The sequence below is a fragment of the Mauremys reevesii genome, linkage group 11, assembly GCF_016161935.1.
Source record: "Mauremys reevesii isolate NIE-2019 linkage group 11, ASM1616193v1, whole genome shotgun sequence".
NCBI lineage: Eukaryota > Metazoa > Chordata > Testudines > Geoemydidae > Mauremys > Mauremys reevesii.
Genome location: NC_052633.1, coordinates 8,508,697 through 8,514,604, shown reverse-complemented (window position 1 = coordinate 8,514,604; position 5,908 = coordinate 8,508,697). Strand labels below are relative to the sequence as shown.

Below are 5,908 nucleotides of genomic sequence, written 5' to 3'. Positions count from 1 at the left end.
CTCTCCAGTATGGATTGATTTATCCTACATCTGAAGGCCTGTAAGGACATGGTTACTGAACAGTCCTCTGAAGACAGAGAAGAGATGTGAAAGAAGAGGATATCATTAAATGCAACTTAGACACAAATTGGTACTTTTAAATTTCACACGCACGCGCGCACACACACACATGAACTGCTGTAAAAGGAACACTAATAATGGGCCAGAAAGCAGAAGGCAGTATAGAAACACGGTCTGTCATACAGTGTGAAGATGCATGCAGAAAGGTCCGGTAACAGGCAGGCCTCAGAGTAAAGAGCTTTTTCTCCCCATGGAAAATTTGTATATTTCAACAAGAAAAAACATTTTTTTTTATGAACACTTGAATTTTTCTGCAGAAAGAGGACAGGGTTCACAAACAATTGGGTTTAATCAGAACCCCAATTTTCTGCTGAAACCCAGTTTAGAGGGAAAACTTGCAGCCAGCCCTAATGATTACTCTTAATACCCCTATAGGTGGGATTTTCTATAGTGAAGTCAGTGGCATTGACAGCAAAGTTAGGCCACTGCTGGTGCTATTGAAAACATCACGTTACAGGTCTATCTAATCAACACATAACATGACACACCTAGATGGGCTGCCACTAGCAGGGATTGAACCCAGAGTCTCTGGGTCTAACAAAGCAAGCGTCTATGGCCTGAGCTAAAGAACGCAGCTTTCCTAGCTTAAGGGGCAGTAGTGGATTCTAAACCTCTCTACATGGACTAACAACGAGAAGGGGACAAAGAAACACACTGCATAAGCATGAATTACAAATATCTTAGCAACGGATGGGCTAGATAAGTGGTGTCCCAACCTGACAGCCACAATGTGGGCTGGTCACAGATGTAGGCCTTGTGCTTCCCTGAGTGCAGCTGCTCTGGGTTAGCTGCTCTAGCTGCGCCAGCTAACCGAGATGAAACTTTTCTGCATCCATTAAGGGGTGGGTGGCCAGTGGGTCCATGTGGCAATCGCAAATGCCAGTCAATACACCTGAAGAAGGACAGTTGGTTTTACTGTAAGCAGGTCACACTATACAGATGTAATCCTTCTGCCAGGTGTGACTGGCAACAGAAAGGCCGAGGTTCAATTTTCTAGAGGTTCCTTCTGACAATTTAAACAACACTGGCTCAACCCCCACCCACAAACCTGGGAAAGTGTATATACCACCTTGTGTGCCCCGATAGGCAATACTTCCCCACTCAGAAGCAGGGAGTGCAGGGGTATAAAACAAAGAGAGCTTTGGAGGAGCAGGGAGGGGGAAGAGACTAAACCAGGGAAACCCAGCAATTAATAAATAAACAAATCCCATGAGGTAAGACACACACCTCCAGGGCGTCTTAGCAGTCATCTCAACCTCAGTCCTCCTCTGGCACTTGTGACTCATGGAATATGTTCTAGCCACTTCCCTGCACTCGAGCTCCCTGCTCGCAGTCTGTTGTCTTCAGTTGGTGGAGGCCAAGGATTCTGGCAGGTCAGTGGTGTCTGGGCTGCTCTGGGACCTCTACCCCAAGACCCAGCTCAGGTGATTTCAGCTTTGATTGCTAGATAGGGAGGCCCACACCAGAGTCCCCCAAGTAGGCTGCTATTCTCTGTAGCTTCAGCCCAAGCTACCTCAGAGCCATCACCCGCTCCAGTGCTGCCCATGCACCGTCTGCCATCTCAAAGCCACCTCAGCTCTGCCCCATCCACTGTTTTGTAGCTGTCTCCGCTCAGCTGTTTAAAGAAGAATCAGTGGTATACAGGACCCTTCACAATATTCTTATCACCACAAGGGCAGTCCCAAAAGAACCCTGCAGTCTCCATCAGGGTGACCCCTTGCCCCAGTCACATTTGATGAAGGACCAATGAAACTTGTTTGTAAACCTTCCTCTGTACATGGTGCTCCTCAGATGTTCGTTTCTGGCCTCTTGCATGAAGTATGAGGGAGAGAAAAAGGAGGGCCTTCTCCCCAGATATTTCTATCCCCTCCTGCTTGCCCTGGCATGGGATTTTGTGCTCCCTCTTGCAGGTTGTGCCTCTTTTTCTGTTTCTAAATTGTCCAAGAGCACTTTACAGTTTTCTCCTATGTAGTCCTTGCTGACTGAATCATTTCGGTTAATAATTCTTGATCTGCAGTAAGCAGTTCATTGTTTTCATGACAAAGGCCCCTCTGACGGTAGAACAATATCTGGTATATAATATATTCAAGGAAAGGAAGGGAAGATGTAGATAGACTCAAATCCTCTTCCTAAAACTGGAGCTTACTGTAATTGTGGTCAGTCAGAGCATATATTTGTCTCCTAAAAGCACCCAAGCCCACTGCTCTGTCTTGTTTATCTAGACAGCCTCCCATCTGTAGTGAACCGCTACATGTATTTACAGCTGAGGAGGAAGGGGAAGTACGGTACTTGAAAGGCTCCAATTAGACTCCAGGGAGCACTCTGAGCTAAAGTATCAAAGGATGCCTGGCAGCACCACAGAAATAGTGTTGGCATACTGTGAGTTGTGCCTGTGAAATAGCACCTCTGTCTCTGTGGTCCAAAGAGCCTGACAGTGGCCTCTCCAGAGTTTCTGCTCCTCAAGGAATGTTTCTCCTCCATTTACAGGCCCATCTCTTGCTCCTTGCTAGGGTTTTTCTTTCCTTTCTGATTCCTGCTTCGCTTTCTTTCCTCTCCAGGCACCAGGATGGAGGTGTCTCCTTTCTTGGAGTCTTAAAGTCTAGTGAGGTTACAGCAGGGGACTAGAAATCAGTACCCCTAGGTTCTCTTCCTGCCTCTGCCACTGACACTGTCAATTGACATGAGCCTCCCTATCTCACTTTTCCCATGTGCCAGATGGGAATAATTACATATCCTCTCTCTACTGTAAAGCACTGAAAGGAGCCAGGCATGTAATACGATTATTAATCATAGTACAACAACAACAACCTGATATATTTGGAATAGGGTCTGGTTTCCACAGACCAGTTACAGTATCTCAAAGGAAAGCTTAGTGACAGAGCAGTCACTGCACCAGGTTCAATTGCTTATGCCAGCCACTTGGGCAGAATTGCATACAGCTAGACTGGGCATCTAATTACAGTAGATGTTGAGATTAAAGAAGTTAAAGCTTTATAACCATTGAAACACAAACTATTAACATCATATGTTAAAATTTTAGCCTTAAATCAAACTTGAGTAAGTTCTCAAGCAGCAGTTTTCTTACGTTGCCAGGCTGTAAATATCAGTAATTATCTATGGAACTATTTTTTCATTGGTTTGTGTGTGCTCGGTGAAATCAATATTTATCGATATTTAGTGATACAAATCTAAACCTTCCAAGCCTTCAGAGAGCAATAGCCCAGTTGTTCTGGTGGGTGGATGCTGTAGAGACCTTCCCCAACTGACAAAGATCGTGTGACGTAGGTGATTTACTGAGTTACACTACACGGTATTTCCAACCAGGTATGTGGCAGCTCCAAGGTAACATTTCTGCTCTTACTGATGAAATGTGGTGAGAATGACTCTTGTCACCATTAGATACTGTCAGTCTAGAAAATGCAATCTACTCTCTCTGGAAAAAAATGATACAGGATCTCTCTACTGATGAGTGGGAGTGAAGATGCAGGCTACCTTTGCAAATGTGGGAGACAGAGAGAGGGTCAGGCATGGTCATGAATGCCAGGACTCTGAGTCTAGTGCCACCACATGGAGAGAGGTTGAGAGGGGAAGTGCCATGTCCTAGTCCTTCCTTTGCACTTGATAGCTGGGCTGGCCCCAGGTGAGACTGGAAAGGGCAGCCTGACCTTTGCCAAAGGGAGGTGCAATAACTATGCTCCTGTTGCTCTCCAGAGGGAGCTGGGAGAGTCTGTAGATGAATGTTTCCTACTTGGGGCGACGTGCCTCCACACTTGCCTCGCCTTTGAGCTGTGTCCCAAAGGCACAATTTAGCCTTGGTTTTGTAGCATACAAGTTACCTTCAGTGCAAAGTGAAGAAGTGTGAGAACCAAATATGTTATGGGTGAACTGCTTCCGGTTTATCAAATGCAAAATCCCAGCTACGTGTTTGCACACGGTCAGTTTATACCAGAGCAGGGCTTTAAACATGTACAGAGGAAAGCTGTGCACTGACATTTTCAGAATATGCACCCTGAATATTAAGCCAACACATGAAGTTGCCAGTGCTGCAGCACAGAACAAGCCCTGTCTTCCAAATCACATGCTCTCACTTGGTTTTTCGGCCCGCATATGAGTCTATTTAGAGCTGATAGGAAACTTCTGATGAAACATTTTGTTGGAATTTGCCGATTTGGCAAAATTGCAACACCGCGGAGAGGGCTTGATTTTGCTGGCGTTCTAACAGGATCCAGGCAGGTCTCCATCTGAATCCTGCTTGGTTTCCTGCCAGCTCACCTGCCTGGCTCCTTGGCAGCCTGCCTAGAGAGCTGCTGGAGAGCCCAGGTTCCAGGGTTTGCAGCTCTGGATCAGACAGCCATGTGGACTCCTCCAAGGCCAGGGACCCCAAATCTTCCAGTATCTGTGGCTCTGGGGCAGCCTGCCAGGCGGACCGTCCGGGAGCTGGCACGCCATAACTTTCTGTGGAGAATTTTGAAATAGTTGGGTTTCATTCTTAATCAGAATGGAACCAAATTTCAAAGTATCTAAATCCTCTGTGAAACGGAATGATCTTCCCCTGCCTCGCTGTAAGTTTATCTCTATTAAAAATTTGGTCTCAGTTTTTGGAACAGCTCCTCACATGCTGTCACTATAGCTTACGTCATGAATATTACTAACTTACGTTCCTACTAATTGCTGCTTGCTGTTTTTTCTTTTAATTTGCTGTAATTAGGAGGACTCATAAAAAGAAAACAAGCTTGAGAATAAAAATATTCATTGCAAGAGGTGTAGTGATGCAGTAGGTTACTTCACTAGTTTTCACTCCTAGAAAGGGAATCTGCAGCAGGTTCAAATCCTGTCATAATGCAAATAAATTTGATAGTTTCCTATTTAATGAAGAGTGAAGCCACCACACCGTGTAGCGCAACTGGCAGTCTCATAGAAAGAGCAGATACAATGTACCCCTGGCCAGCACAAGACTTGTGCACTACTGACGCCTTATTTCAAGGGCTTAGGTTGGACATAAATGTTGTGTAAATCTTAGGCCAACATAATGTACTAAATCTGGAAAGACACAGAAATGATTAATGTGGCCCCTATGCGAAGATGACCTGCAAATGTGTGAAGCATTCTCTACTTTTTGTGTGGATTCTCCACCACTGGTCATTTGAAAATCAAGACTGGCTGTTTTTCTAAGAGATATAAAGTAGCTCAACCAGGAATTATTTCAGGGAAGCCCCACAGTCTGTGTTATTCAGGAGGTCAGACTAGATGATCCCAGTGGTGCCTTCTGGCTATATAATCTATGAATCATTTAGTTAATCCTCATAACACCCTTATGAGATAGGAGGAGTGGAATTATTTCCATTCTATATCTGGGCAGGGCCGCCCAGAGGATTCAGGGGGCCTGGGGCAAAGCAGGGGAGCTGTGGTGCTTGTACTCACCTGGCGGCGGTCTGGGTCTTCGGCGGCATTTCAGCGGCGGGGGGCCCTTCAGTCGCTCCGTGTCTTCGGCAGCACTGACGGGCCCCCCGCCGCTGAAGACCCGGACTGCCAGGGCCAGGGCTCGCGGGGCCCCTGCGGGGCCTGGGGCAAATTGCCCCACTTGCCCCCCCTCCGGGCGGCCCTGTACCTGTGGGAAACAAGACAGCAAGGTAAAGTCAAACAAAGCCAAGGCCACTAAGAGAGTTAACATCAGCACTGAGATTAGAATTCAAGAATTGCTGAATCCCAGTTCTGTGTTTCGATCCTTTGCCCCCATCTCAAAAGCCTACAGAGTGGAGTCTTTTTCCATGCACCAATTCATGCCCAT

General features: G+C 46.3%; 1 non-coding gene across 1 annotated transcript; it reads left to right on the top strand.

The window, feature by feature from the left end:
• The first annotated feature begins 5,126 nt into the window (after positions 1 to 5,126).
• On the top strand, positions 5,127 to 5,237 carry LOC120375227. Its single transcript, XR_005586529.1, has one exon. It is a non-coding gene; the product is annotated as a U6 spliceosomal RNA (small nuclear RNA).
• The last annotated feature ends 671 nt before the right edge of the window (positions 5,238 to 5,908 follow it).